This window comes from Protopterus annectens, chromosome 5.part1 (genome assembly GCF_019279795.1).
Source record: "Protopterus annectens isolate FY-2018-M chromosome 5.part1, PAN1.0, whole genome shotgun sequence".
In the NCBI taxonomy this organism is placed as follows: Eukaryota; Metazoa; Chordata; order Ceratodontiformes; family Protopteridae; genus Protopterus; species Protopterus annectens.
This window is the reverse complement of record NC_056736.1, coordinates 775,379,760-775,396,593: the sequence shown is the minus strand read 5'-3', so window position 1 is coordinate 775,396,593 and position 16,834 is coordinate 775,379,760.

The window sequence follows — 16,834 nt, the reverse complement described above, 5'->3', positions numbered from 1 at the left end:
GCATAATACCTCTAAATGACTTGCTTAGTTGCTACAATTATCAGATCTTTATCATAAATACAGTTTTAATGAAAACTTAAATAAAGAGCAAGCGTGCCCTCAGTGATCTGTCCCAGACTAATTTTAAAACAAGGGAACCAAAATGAACAATTTGTGTCTATTATGGCAGTTTTATAATTAATCTACATAAAGAAACTGGAGATGGTTGTTAGTAGTAGAGCAGTTGTACATCATTTTAGTCAAAGTAAGTCCCCTCATGCTATCCTGTCTCTGTGCATTGTAACAATGATCAGAGCGACAACCAAAGTGCATTTTTGTGCAGTAGAGAGGACTATTACACATAATAAAATCTGCTACATACTAAAAATTTGAGGGGGAAACATCTGACAACATAATATAAACGTTTCTTTAGAGGATACTTTTCTCATGTTCAGAAAATCGTAGTTCTGAATGTCATTAATAGGTGCAAAAAGTGGTAGATCTTTACCAATTAATAAATAAATATACTAAGAAATGTCAGTAAACCAGCATTTCAGTGTTGTTTCCACATAGCCTAAATGGTACTTAGGCTAACGTCTTTCAGTGGGAACTCTTCCATGGACAGCAGTCATTTATTTTTTGTCTTTTTGTATTGATATACAAGAATCACTCTTTTAGCCATGCATGAAATTGGAATGCATCCCTTTGAACCCGTACAAAATTATAACATTTAGTGGGTGAGCTAGCCTGTGTGCTCAGTTTCAAAATAAAATAGAAAAGTAAACCTGGACAGGCAACACTGAGCTCAGTGTAAAATAGGCTCAGTATAGAAGCAAAATGGAAGAAAGTGCTGCAGAATACAAGATGGCGCGTGTGCGTGTGTGTGTGTGGGGGGGGGGGGGTGCAAAGGCACACTCACAAGAAAATAACTTCATGAAGGCAAAGGGGAAATATGATGTCAGTTTGCTAGTATGAATGTATGTTATATATTTTAAAATACACAGAATAACACATAATTAATTATATCAAATAAACTTCAACTCAAATATTACAGAAATATTATATTTCTTAATTGATTACTGCAGCTGCCACCAGAAAACAGTTTAACCAGGTGCAGTCGTTTGCATTATTCTGGTGAGATAAAGCTATTTACTTGCATATTCTGTAGCCATCAGTTCCATTAAAATCTGGCTCATGTCCACTTAACATAAATAATCTCAATTATGAATGCATGCTTAGTCATCTCATATGTCCAGTAGGGTAAAGTCTGATTACAGTGGAAACCTTGGGAGAACATCTCCTTCAGAAACAGTTAAAAATAGTAAATACAGTTCACAGCAGTACAGGAAGTAACCCATGAAGAGCAAATACAGCCATAATTATGTACAGAACAGCGAAATAAGCAAAGAAAAGTTAATGTGTGTACAGCATTTCATAATTACATCCTCAGGCAAATAAGCCTATTTTGTATCAAATGAATCTGTCTGTCACATACTCAGTCTTAAGGATTTTCCTAACTAATATCCATGGTAAAAAATATTGAGTCATATTAATATATCAAAAGACTATTTTGTAAATATAAACCAACACATTTTATCCATCCTGTGAGCTTCCAACATGAAGATATTTATAAGCTGTTTGTATGCGTTCCACATTTTGCCTATTTGTTCCACATTGTGGGAAGCAGTGTTCCGTATTTTGGGGATGCAAGTTTGATAGCTCTGCTTACTGCAGAAAGTTATGAAATATAATACATCACTACATAGACAGTGAACATGAAGTTCTGTTAGGATAACAACAACAGTGTCTAGCAATGAAGACTATTTATAGCTCACAAGGTTAGACTGGTTTATGGTTTACTAGGATGGTGGGAATGAGGTGATATAATAGTGTTGCTGTAAACCCAGATGGAGAAGTGCATGTAGACAAAAGGAATATTATATTATAAAATTCAGAGAAAGAAAGATGAGGATTTTATAGTTAAGATAATATAATGTGAGAAAAGGACCCCAGTAACACCGTGCCCACCTCCTTTAAGATATTATAGTTCATAGAAGGCAAGGTGAGGAATGGACCCCCAGTGACTTCAAGACCCACCTCTTTTAAAATGTTACAGTTCAGAGGAAGTAAGGGGAGGAAAGGACCACCGTAACACTACGCCACACATCCCTTCTATTCTTTTAAAATGTTACAGTTAGAGGAAGAAAGGGGAGGAAAGGACTTCCGTAACACCACGCCACACATCCCTTCTATTCTTTTAAAATGTTACAGTTCAGAGGAAGTAAGGGGAGGAAAGGACCACAGTAACACCACGCCACACATCCCTTCTATTCTTTTAAAATGTTACAGTTCAGAGGAAGTAAGGGGAGGAAAGGACCACCGTAACACCACGCCACACATCCCTTCTGTTCTTTTAAAATGTTACAGTTAGAGGAAGTAAGGGGAGGAAAGGACCACCATAACACCACGCCACACATCCCTTCTATTCTTTTAAAATGTTACAGTTCAGAAGAAGTAAGAGGAGGAAAGGACCACCGTAACACCACGCCACACATCCCTTCTATTCTTTTAAAATGTTACAGTTAGAGGAAGTAAGGGGAGGAAAGGACCACCGTAACACCATGCCACACATCCCTTCTATTCTTTTAAAATGTTACAGTTAGAGGAAGTAAGGGGAGGAAAGGACCACCATAACACCACGCCACACATCCCTTCTATTCTTTTAAAATGTTACAGTTCAGAGGAAGTAAGGGGAGGAAAGGACCACCGTAACAGCATGCCACACATCCCTTCTATTATTTTAAAATGTTACAGTTAGAGGAAGTAAGGGGAGGAAAGGACCACCGTAACACCATGCCACACATCCCTTCTATTCTTTTAAAATGTTACAGTTAGAGGAAGTAAGGGGAGGAAAGGACCACCGTAACACCACGCCACACATCCCTTCTATTCTTTTAAAATGTTACAGTTAGAGGAAGTAAGGGGAGGAAAGGACCACCATAACAGCATGCCACACATCCCTTCTATTCTTTTAAAATGCTACAGTTAGAGGAAGTAAGGGGAGGAAAGGACCACCGTAAAACCACGCCACACATCCCTTCTATTCTTCTAAAATGTTACAGTTCAGAGGAAGTAAGGGGAGGAAAGGACCACCGTAACACCACACATCCCTTCTATTCTTTTAAAATGTTACAGTTCAGAGGAAGTAAGGGGAGGAAAGGACCACCATAACACCATGCCACACATCCCTTCTATTCTTTAAAATGTTACAGTTAGAGGAAGTAAGGGGAGGAAAGGACCACTGTTAACACCACACCACACATCTCTTCTATTCTTTTAAAATGTTACAGTTAGAGGAAGTAAGGGGAAGAAAGGACCACGGTAACACCACGCCACACATCCCTTCTATTCTTTTAAAATGTTACAGTTAGAGGAAGTAAGGGGAGGAAAGGACCACCGTAACACCACGCCACACATTTCTTCTATTCTTTTAAAATGTTACAGTTAGAGGAAGTAAGGGGAGGAAAGGACCACCTTAACACCACGCCACACATCCCTTTTATTCTTTTAAAATGTTACAGTTCAGAGGAAGTAAGGGGAGGAAAGGACCACCATAACACCACGCCACACATCCCTTCTATTCTTTTAAAATGTTACAGTTAGAGGACGTAAGGGGAGGAAAGGACCACTATAACACCACGCCACACATCCCTTCTATTCTTTTAAAATGTTACAGTTCAGAGGAAGTAAGGGGAGGAAAGGATCACCGTAACACCACGCCACACATCCCTTCTATTCTTTTAAAATGTTACAGTGAGAGGAAGTAAGGGGAGGAAAGGATCACCGTAACACCACCCCACACATCCCTTCTATTCTTTTAAAATGTTACAGTTAGAGGAAGAAAGGGGAGGAAAGGACCACCGTAACACCACGCCACACATCCCTTCCATTCTTTTAAAATGTTACAGTTCAGAGGAAGTAAGGGGAGGAAAGGACCACTGTAACACCACACCACACATCCCTTCTATTCTTCTAAAATGTTACAGTTTAGAGGAAGTAAGGGGAGGAAAGGACCACCATAACACCATGCCACACATCCCTTCTATTCTTTTAAAATGTTACAGTTCAGAGGAAGAAAGGGGAGGAAAGGACCACCGTAACACCATGCCACACATCCCTTCTATTCTTTTAAAATGTTACAGTTCAGAGGAAGAAAGGGGAGGAAAGGACCACTGTAACACCATGCCACACATCCCTTCTATTCTTCTAAAATGTTACAGTTCAGAGGAAGTAAGAGGAGGAAAGGACCACCGTAACACCACACCACACATCCCTTCTATTCTTTTAAAATGTTACAGTTAGAGGAAGTAAGGGGAGGAAAGGACCACCGTAACACCACGCCACACATCCCTTCTATTCTTTTAAAATGTTACAATTAGAGGAAGTAAGGGGAGGAAAGGACCACCGTAACACCACGCCACACATCCCTTCTATTCTTTTAAAATGTTACAGTTCAGAGGAAGTAAGGGGAGGAAAGGACCACCATAACACCACACCACACATCCCTTCTATTCTTTTAAAATGTTACAGTTAGAGGAAGTAAGGGGAGGAAAGGACCACCGTAACACCATGCCACACATCCCTTCTATTCTTTTAAAATGTTACAGTTAGAGGAAGTAAGGGGAGGAAAGGACCACCATAACACCACGCCACACATCCCTTCTATTCTTTTAAAATGTTACAGTTCAGAGGAAGTAAGGGGAGGACAGGACCACCGTAACACCACGCCACACATCCCTTCTATTCTTTTAAAATGTTACAGTTCAGAGGAAGTAAGGGGAGGAAAGGACCACCGTAACACCACGCCACACATCCCTTCTATTCTTTTAAAATGTTACAGTTCAGAGGAAGAAAGGGGAGGAAAGGACCACCGTAACACCACGCCACACATCCCTTCTATTCTTTTAAAATGTTACAGTTCAGAGGAAGTAAGGGGAGGAAAGGACCACTGTAACACCACGCCACACATCCCTTCTATTCTTTTAAAATGTTACAGTTATATGAAGAAAGTGGAGGAAAGGACCACCGTAACTCCATGCCACACATCCCTTCTATTCTTTTAAAATGTTACAGTTAGAGGAAGTAAGGGGAGGAAAGGACCACCGTAACACCACACCACACATCCCTTCTATTCTTTTAAAATGTTACATTTAGAGGAAGTAAGGGGAGGAAAAGACCACCATAACACCATGCCACACATCCCTTCTATTCTTTTAAAATGTTACAGTTAGAGGAAGTAAGGGGAGGAAAGGACCACCGTAACACCACGCCACACATCCCTTCTATTCTTTTAAAATGTTACAGTTCAGAGGAAGTAAGGGGAGGAAAGGACCACCGTAACACCACGCCACACATCCCTTCTATTCTTTTAAAATGTTACAGTTAGAGGAAGTAAGGGGAGGAAAGGACCACCGTAACACCATGCCACACATCCCTTCTATCTTTGCTTCTCTTGTCCCTCACTTTGTTACCATTGCATGTGCTATTGAGCTTTTGACCACTACCCACATCTTTAGTTGTGTTATTTTTTGTCTATTCCACTGTATTTTACGTCCTTTCCTTTATCTTGTTTTGCTAACCTCCACATCTACCATTCTGTTTCTTCATACCCTCTTCAGCTGTTCTGTTTTCCTCCCCTGTACCATTTCATTCACTACATTTGTTACTGATTTCTTATCTCCAGATGATAGTATTTGCAGTCATCTCCCTGTCAGTACTAACATAATCCTTAACATAAGTGTCTCTTCCCACCAGCATGTTGCTGCCTTTCTGTCTTCCGAAAATATCTTTGTTTTACTATATTGTACATCCTCTTTTGGCTATCTCTTTCCCTCCTCTTTTCATTGTTATTAAAAACTCTTTCATTATATTGTTTCCTTTATTAGTAACTCTACTCCCAGGGATTAGGAAAAAACCTTTAAATAGTACACTGTTCCACACCCTCCAAGTGTTTGTACCTCTCACTCATAAGACAGTGGCTTTTCCTTGTGTACAAATATGCATCTTCCCAATGTTCCATCTCTCATTCATAAGATGGACCCTTTGATTGGTGCACAGTTCTGCATCCTCCAGGGTTTTCCACCTCTTACCGTCTAATTAACCAAACCAGAGCCAATTATTAAGTAAACACATACACAGATACATGCATATTCACATATATAAACAAGTGCAAACATACCTAAACAAATAAAATACCGCAATAAATCAGCAATAGTCCATTGTTCCTTACCCCAGTCCACAGTCAGTAACTGAGCTGCTTAATCCTTTCCTTGTTCATGCTACTCACCTTTGACACAGGAAACAGATCTGAAAGTACTGCCTTGTTTGTGAAGGCCCTATATGGTGCTGCAACCCGATCTGTCCTGTTTATTGCCTTGTCTACAGTCCTTTACATATATTAAGTAATATAAATTATCACCGTCAGAGAAGACTAAGGACACTACTCACAGCATTGGTACACAGTGGAACAGTGAAGGTACACAGTAAACCTGCATAACAAAGACTTCAGTGATTTATAAAACATTGCACAATGGGGTAAAAACCTTTTACATGACTTTTCCCGCCTGAGTAGGGATTATACAAAATGAACAGACTATCTGTGCAAACTACCCCCTTCCCGACTGTAATAAGATTGAGATTCACAATTATAACACCATTGGAGTTTCATCTGCTTCCAAGAGTTTAACTTATGCAGCAGAAGCCACTAATAGTCTTGTGGTAATGCACTTGTCAGGGCAGCAGTTCTGTTTCCCTGCTAATATGTTGTTCAGCATTTAAAGCTGAGTTTTGTATTGTTGTATTAGTAGTTTCAAAATAAAAGTAGTTAATACCACCATTATATGGTAGCAAACATAGATAGTGCCAGTGAACTGTCCTGTGTGCAAGCAAATAACAATACCTATTTGTTAAGCAGGTAGGCTCACTAGACAAACATTCCCTTTTCAAGGGTGACCTGGGAACAATGTCTGGTTATGTGATTTGCTTATCATCACACAGGAGGTAAATGAGGTCTGAGAGAATCAAACCCTGCACCACAGGAACTCCAGCTCATAGCCTTAACCTCTGCACCAACTGTCAGACAAATTTGTTAACACAAGCAGACTTGTCCAGCCTCTGCATAGTGAAGCGGGTGAGCTCCTGCCAATGGGAGCTGCTACAGTACAGTATTTCCTTATTACAGTATTATAGTAGCGACCACTCCTTGGCCCACTGTCACCAGAGTCACTAATGACTGTATTATGGGAGTGACCTTCTGGTTCATTAATACCAGATTCCCTAATTTCTGTATTTTGGTAGTGGCCCCCTGGTCCATCATCAGCTGATTCCCTTATACTGTATTATGTTAGTAACCCCATGGTCCACCATCACACCCAAGGAGTGAAAGATTTTTATGAGTAACTCCTATACATCATGTCACAGCTCAGAACTGCAGTTAAAGCTGTATTAGACAAGTATATTATACCTTACAAAATTGTTATTTAGTAAAGAAAGGTATACCTTACTAAATGACTACAGATAGAGTATAGTATTGTATAGTATAGTATAGTGTAGTATAGTCTAGTATAGCATAGTGTAGTATAGTAAAGCATAGTGGAGGAGAGTAGAGTATATCTTAAATCAGTTGCTTGTTACTGCTTCGCTGTGTAGATATGACATGCTACACCACATATCTCCCCATACCATACAATGGAGCTGATTGTGCATGGTGCTACGTATGTGCTCCTGAAAGAAATTCAAGAAAGTGGGAGGTGCATGATATACTGCCATGGCCAACCGTAATTGCTGTCTTTGAACCACTGTAGTACCCATATATAGTACATGTGACATTTTCTACATCAGTGCATTATTTATTTATTTATTTATTTTATTTACATTTTGATGATCAGGTAAACCTTACTGGGGAGAATTCATTGTTGGTGGTGATCTGGAATAAATAATAAAGATAAAGAACAAACAAGAAAACCGCTGAAAGGATAGGAATAAAATCAGGATACAAATAACATTTATAAATAATGAAGAATGCATACGTTACTGAGATTACATAACAGTTAAAACAAGTGAATAAATATAATAATACAGTTATCAGATTTCCTTAGAGTAACAGGTGTAAAAAACTGAGGGGCTACCAGCCCAGCTAGATAGAATTTTGTAGAAAATTCTGTCATTGCAAATATTAATATAATCCACAGGCTTGTTCTCTCAAATGTAAGAAAACTAAATGTAAAGAGAACTATATATTATAATTAAACTATATGTTGTACTGAGCTTCAAAAATGTAACCACAGTGCACTCTGCTAGAAGAAAGCTGATAAGTCAGGCATTGTATGACTTATCTTCAAAGCTCAGAGACAGGATGTCTGGACTAAGGAATTCTTTTTATTGTCTTGATTTAAGAGATAATTACTAGGGTTTTACATGTATACAAACTGCTTGCTATAAATGTGAAAACACGTGCTATATTTTCTACCCTGCCTGCATGGGGTGCTACAGTGCTCAGATTTTAAATTAAAAAAAATATATTTTTTAAATGCTAGCATACAGTTTAGACCACACACAGAGCTCTACAGCACTCAGGTTTGACTGTAAATGCAATACTGGCTTTTAAAAGCTGGTATGGTATTATAAGTCAGATAGCTTGTTCACCCCCCCTAACATTTTGCATCCGGTGCAGTTGCCCCTCTTACCCTGCTCTAGCTATGCTACCATTTACACTTGTCAATAACTATTATATAAAAATGGGCTGAAGCTGAATACCAAAAAGTGCAATATTTTAGCATATTGTCAACCCCCCAGCTTTAGCTTATAGATAACACACCACTTAAAAATGAAAAGGAAGTGAGAGACCAAGATACTTGGGAGAATAGCTTTCTCACATTTGACGAACATGTTGAAAGGTTAGTTAGAAAATCCTTTTACTGTGCACATCTCATAGCAAGAGTTATTTCTTACAGATCAAAGGAAGTCCTCACTTCTTTGCACTCTACACTGATTAAAGCCATCATTGATTAAAATGCTCCCTAGGAGGTACCTTAATAACCATATCAAGCTACTGGAAAGACCACAGAGTTTGTAGCTGAAAGATCATGGGCTTAAATACCTGAGCTGCTAAAAAAGACTGAAGGAATTATCTCTATACTCCATATTATATAGACTCCTTAGAGGTGATCATTGTCTTACATAAAGGGCTTTAAGGGAGCCACTTGTCAAAAAATTCTCTAAGACCTCTTAAACTTCTGTAAAACAAACAGTTGAGTTGATGATGGGGCCAGAGATCTAAATCTACTCCAACAAATAAATAAGACAAGGTGGAGGGATAAATTTGTCACAAAGCACCTATCCCTTCTTCAGAACAAACTTTCTTTCCAAATTAAGTAGTGTGGCACACTGCCTTTAAAAAGGAGATGGGCAATACAATGGGAGTTCATAAATTCGCCCCTAGAATGACTATACTGACCCTCCTTGAAAAAGGAACCAAGGCCTAAGGGTGGGTACTGGCAAAGCAGAAGTGGCCTTAGGGTTCAGTTTCCCTTTAACTCCTATAATCCTATGAAAATGTAAGGGTCATGGTAGTAGTGGGTTGCGAAGGACAGATGAAACTTTCTTTTTGGTATATCCAGCAACACTCATTGTGTGGGATCACTAGATTTTCCAAGGCAAACTAGAAATATAATCACTCTAGCATATCCTGGATCTACCCCCAATGCAGTCTACTAATGGGATATGGTTTGAAAACACCCTGGAGGCAATCTACCAAGGTCCACTTACCACCAGACTCCTTTCAGCACAAATGATCAATAGCTGTACTTGGAGGTCCTGTTATAAACATCACCACTGTTTCAAAAAAAGTAGACTGCCCCCTTATCCCACCCACCCCTACTGTGTCTACATTTATAGCCACTAGGCCACACCCCTACTTCCTCTCCAACCTACACAACTTCCTCTCCAATTTCCCCCCCACCACTTTACTGTTTAACCACTACTATTCCTCTGAAGCACATTGACCCCACCCATTGATGACATATAACATGTCTATAAATAATTATAAACTCCTTCCTCTTATCTTACCATTCTTAATTCTGCCATACTTTCTTATTAGCTATGAAAATCTCACATTTGTAGGTTTCTCTTATCCAAAATGCCAAACCAAGACCCCCCTACCTCCACTGACTGCGGAAATTGCCCACTACTACACTACCCCAAAAATTATAAATTCCAACCACTTGCTTCTAAAAAAACCACTCCAATCAACACCAATATCCAAATATGAACTAAAACTACTATTCAAAGTTATTAGACTACTAGCGTATCTGAGAAAAAACATAACCAAAGATGGGGACATCCATCCTAATCCAGGCCCAACCTTAACTCAAAATCCTACCAGCCCACCACTCTCCCACCGACTGGTCAACTCCCTCCTAATATGCCACTTAAACATTAGAAGCCTAAACAATAAGATACATAGCCTGCATGCTGTACTAGCCACATACCTCCCCAACATAATGTGTCTATCTGAAACATGGCTCCGGCCATCAACCAAAGACAATGAGATCCTGCCTCCTGGTTACAATATACTTAGGGCAGATAGAGTAAAGAAAAGAGGAGGTGGAATAGCCGTCTTATATAATAGCACACTTAACATCATAACTAACCCTATACAACCACCCCAGGTCTCTAACGCTGAAATAATAGCTCTAAAAATTCTACTAAATAATCATAAGGGCATTAACCTAATTGTCACCTATATTCCCCCTGGGAACAATGTAGAAACACTAGAGGTCATTCTACATTGGATAGCCAACAACTACCCTCAAGAAACCATTGTCCTGGGCGATGTTAATATTGACTGGAACCAATGCACAGCACAGTCCAACCCCATCCCTGTTAACCTACATGGATTCTCTCAGATAATATCATCTACCACACGTACAGGTAACAATAACCAAAAAGAGAGTATACTAGACTGGATACTCACCAACAGTCATCCCCAGAACTATATGTCTGGAACTCTCCCTAATGATCTTAGTGATCACCTGCTCACATACATCATGAAAGACAAAATTAATTGTACAAGCTTACCTATTTATAGGTCTATCAGATCCAAGAAAAACTTTGACCCAACTAAATTTCAACTTGAACTCAAATCATGTAACTGGACAAAACTAAAGTTCCTTCCCCTTGATGAGGCAGTGTCATCATTTAACAATTCATTCCTTACTATACTTGACTCGCATGCCCCTAAACGCTCAATAAGAATTAAAACTCAACTAGCACCCTGGCTAACAACAGACACCAAAACCAAAATAACAACTAGAGACAAAGTGTGGGATAAATGGCGCACTACCAGACTACCCCTAGATCGTATCAAATTCCAACAACTTAGAAATGAGACTAAAAAAGCCGTCATACTAGATAAGAAAAATTACTTCTACAATCTGCAACATAAACATCAGAATAACCCTCAAAAGTACTGGGCAGGCATAAATAAACTTCTCCAACCAGGCAAATCCACTACTTTGACCCCAGGAACATTATCTGACAAGAACCAAGAAGATATAGCCAATTCATTCAATACTTTCTTCACAGAAACCATCCAGTCATTAGCTAACCAACTTTCTCCTCCCCACACTTCTATAAACACTATACCCGACTCACCACTCTCTTTTAACTTCCAGCCAGTGTCCACATCCTTTATCAGATCCCTTTTAAAAAAACTGAAGCCAACCACCCTTTCAGCCGATCTTCTGCCGGCTGAATACCTGCAAATTGCTGCAGATGTCGTAGCCTACCCTATCTCAATCCTAATTAACAGAACCATAACCGAGGCCTCAATCCCCTCAATTTGGAAAATATCCTATGTTATTCCACTCCACAAAGGAGGTTCATCCACAGAACTATCCAACTATAGACCTATAGCCATACTATCACCACTTGCCAAAATTATGGAAAAGTGCATGCACAACCAACTAATGCTCTATCTAACCCAAAATAAACTACTCACAGACTCTCAACATGGATTCAGACCCCATCATAGTACAACCACTGCCCTCCTCTCTTTTACTGAAAACATTAATCTTAACTGGAATAATAAAAAAATATCCTCCGCTCTCTTCCTGGACCTATCGAAAGCCTTTGATATGGTAAACCGTCAGTTACTTCTATATACTTTAAAAACCCTGTATCTAGATACTCCAGCCCTTGACTGGTTTCAAGCTTACCTCACTGGGAGACAACAAGCAGTAATGTGGCAAAACAAGCTCTCCTGCCTACTACCAAATACCATAGGAGTTCCTCAAGGTTCCATATTAGGACCTCTCCTCTTTTCAGTCTTCATAAACGACATCCAAACAGTCATCCCTGAAGCCACCTGCATTCAATATGCAGATGACTCGACTATAATATGTTCCAATGCCTCTCTTGCAAATCTACTAACTACCACCCAACATAGCTTCACCAAAGTCGAAAACTGGCTTGCCAACCATCTCCTGATCTTAAATCCAAACAAAACCAAGTTACTTCTCTTCTACCCAACCAATAGATCTCTGACTGAAAACTTCACTATAAAATCCAATAATGGGACCATCATCTTCCCAGACACCTATACAAAGCTATTAGGAGTAAACATTGACAATAAACACAGATTTGATATACATATCAACCAAGCCATTAAGTCAGTCAACAAGAAACTTGGGACCCTATATAGAATTAAAGCCTTCCTTACCCCGAATGCCAGGGCAGCCACAGCCCATTCACACCTTCTCTCTACCCTACTATATGCCTCTCCTGTCCTCATTCACCTTAACAAATCTGATCTGGCCAAGCTCTCATCCTGCTATAATCACAGTGCCAGGTTCGTTACAGGCCTACCCTACAGAACACACCACTGTACTAACCTGAAAAAGCTTGGATGGATAGAATTCCCACACCTTCTTCACCAGTCCCAACTTATAGAGGCCTTCAAAATCCTTAAACAACCTGAGAATACCCCAGCACTAAAAAAACTTAATGACTCCCTACTCCAATCTAAGCTGCCTACACTCAGCAAACAGATTCCTTGTCCAAACAACTAAATCTCTCAACCTAGGTGGTGACGTGCTATTTGCCAACACCACTGGTAAAATATGGAACTCTCTCCCAAATAACATCACGCTTGCAACTTCTCTAAGTCAATTCAAAAATAGTCTAAAACTCCACTTCAAGTCACACTGGCTATGTCCTTGCTCAAACCCAGACTAGCTCTGTGCCATTAACTAAAACATAAACAACTAGCTAAGATGATAAGTACTTTGTATACTGTGATAAAGAAATATGTATCCTGTCTAACTCTATGTCATTATACTGCCTACCATCCTTGCTAATATGTTATTAATGTTACATTTGTAGTAATCTCAGAAATAGTAATGGCAGTCTTGTACTTGTATGTAAATAGCCTATGTTTTTGTTAAGTTCTTTCAGCTCATTTACTGTACCTAATTATCAATGTAACTCTGTTGGAGCTTTTCTCCCCGGGCCTCCGCTGAAAAAGGACATGTATCCAGTCGGACCATCCCGGTTAACAAATGTAAAATAAATAAAATAAAAAAGTGAGCTCAGTTCATCTAACAGAAAATGGCTGCATATATGGGATTGGCACATGAGATTATTACATTTATAATGATACTGACTTGTCTAAGGTTATTAAGAAACGGTTATTTAACAAACTCAAAACACTTGCGATCCCCAATGAAACCATTATAGCCTTAGGCTGACAGTTAGTGCAGAGTTTTAAGTCTGTGAGCTATAATTCCTGTAGTGCAAGGTTTGATTCCCTTAGCATTCTTTTGCTTGCTGTGTGACCTTGAGCAAGTCAGCAAACTGCTTGGGGGCGTCTGGGAATTTGGGATAGGGTCCTCAATGGTCTCCTAGACTGTGCACCTTGAAAATACTTATGTCATAGGGTACTGGCTGGTACCTTTCATGTTCTTTTGGGAGTGTCCAAGAGCCCAGGCTAGCTGGGAATAGAATAAAAATCTATGGTTTAGCATATCTGACAAGCAAATATGATGGCCATGAACATTTTGTGAGCTGAAGCTAGAGGTTCAGAGGAAATGGATTGAGGAAGAGAATCAAACTAGAATAACATTTTAATATGTACCCAGAAGCAGTAATTGTGAAAAAGAAAAAGTAATGAAACAACTAATTAAAAGAAAAAGTAATGAAACAATTAATTAAAAGAAAAAGTAATGAAACAATTAATTAAAAGAAAAAGTAATGAAACAACTAATTAAAAGAAAAAGTAATGAAACAATTAATTAAAAGAAAAAGTAATGAAACAATTAATTAAAAGAAAAAGTAATGGAACAATTAATTAAGTAACATTTTACAATGTTACTGCTGCTGCGTCACATTATTTATTATTTATTTATTTATCACTGTAAAACTCTTCACTCTCTGAACCCTCAATTGTTAATGATCCCCCAAGATACTTAAATTCATCTGATTCAGGTAGTTGAGTTACCTGCACCTGCAGAAAGCAATTTAGACTTTTCTAAGTCAAAACATGACTTCTGATTTGGAGATCTTTTCCCACACCCCAGGATTCAAGGTGAGAGGTGTGTCTGCTCAAGATCCTTAAAGATACATTATTTAGAGCTTTATGTTCCTAGTAGGGAATATCCCACAATGGCTTTAGTTAAAGAATCTGAGAACCTTGCCTGGAATATTATTGCATACATTATTATGGGTCTAATCATATGTTTATGGTACAGATTAAAGAGATTACTTAGCCGGAAGTGAATATATCCATGTTTTCTTTTGCTGTTATGAGCATACCTTTCAAATGCCTTGCACAAGAAATATATACAAAAGCAAAAATAATGGGGGAACAAAGGCCCAAAAATAGGGACATATTTTAAATATTGCTGTTTTAAGCTTTGAAAGTTGTTAGAATAACAGGATTTGTATTAAACATTTTCTGAAGGATATGACGTCTGAAACGCAAATGTACATCACTTGTTTAGTGAACTCGATCGTCAGCGATTGCCAGAAAAAAAAGTTATGAGAAACAACTCACAAATATGAGGCAAAAATCTGGATAGTGTAGAGGTATGATCATGAGTCTATGAAACAGTTGTTTATTTTTTTAACTAACAATTTTGAACTGTTGTCAAAATAATTTTGATTTTTTTGTTTGTCTGTATTTTATATATGGCAGCCAGTTCTAGTCTGCAGATAGCAACTTTGAAGAACACTTTTCTCCTGTTAAAAATAATTTGAAATTTGGTCTCATCAGTAAGAATCGGAGGTGTTTTTTTAAGTGAGAAGGATTATAGCTTGATAATTAACTTGTTTTGTACAGGTAGACAGTCTTTCACATGATGCTCTGACCCCATGTAAAAACAGCAAAATGGGACTGATGCTGAAAATAATTTTCATTAAGCAAGGTGAAAATATATTTAATAGAAATGTGGCTATGAATAAATCTATTTCAATTAACAAACCAGGAACCTGAACATTGAACATAATTCTATGAATTACAAACAAAAGGCTGTAGTTGAAAACTTACAATTTGTGTCAGCTTTGCCACAGAACAGTGTAATTAAGAAAGCATAGGTAGTGCTGCAGTGAGAGATGCCACTGTGGCCAAAACATTATGTTAAGCTGCCCAGCAGACCCATAGATCTAAGTCAGCAATGTAATATACAAACCTCTGGTTTGGAATTCTGATTAAGTAAAAATGAAGCCCCCAACAAAATGTTCCTTACCCTTCAGAATCCTAAAGAAGACTGACTGAAAGGCCATCGGCCACAGTAAGTCTATGTGCAATGTCCAAAAGCAGCATATGTGCCCACGATATCTGCTGCATTCCTACATGGACCTTGGAGATAATTGAACATTGACCTAGTGAGTGCCCTTCTACTGTGCAGCCATATCTAGCACTTATAAGCAGCAGCATTGCACCATGTAGTACTTATAATATATATTAATATATTTTATATAATATTAATAATAATTAATATTAATGTAATTTAACAGTAGTACTGCCTGTTTACCATTTTACTAAGTTTGATAAATTCTGCATAAGAACCAATAGAACATTTTTCTTTTTAACTTGTAATTCTGCTATTCTGGCATATTGCACAGGTGTTAGACCTTGTTTTGCAACTCAGTACTATTGACAAAAATACACTGTACCAACAAGGAATATTTAATTAAGTTTAGCATTTTCATCCACATAATATACCAACAGGATTTCTTCAGAACTATACAAGTCGAAAGCATAAGACCTTTAAATAACGTTATCTAATTAGTCACATTAACTTAAAAAATATATGAGTGTGTGTGTGTGTGTGTGTGTGTGTGTGTGTGTGTGTGTGTGTGTGTGTGTGTGTGTGTGTGTGTGCACACTGTAAAATTTAAATAGTACTAGTGATAGTGATGCCCTTTTCACAAAGATCTGGCAGAAATCAAGAACACCAGCTCCTTGAGCACAGACAGCATTCCATATAGCCTTTTGTACAATATTTGATATATATATATATATATATATATATATATATATATATATATATGGGCTCCCTACATTAGACCGACAGCATGGAAGATCGAAACTCAAAACACCAATGCCAGAAGAACGACGAAGCAGATGACCGACAAGTCGTAATCCCGACACTGAAAACATCGACAGGGGTAACTTGTGAGCATGACCCGATAAGTGTGCGATAGTGAGGGACTTAGGGTTAGGGTACGGGTAAGGCAAATGTGCGATAGTGAGGGACTTAGGGTTAGGGTGCTGGTAAGGTTAGTGTGTGATAGTGAG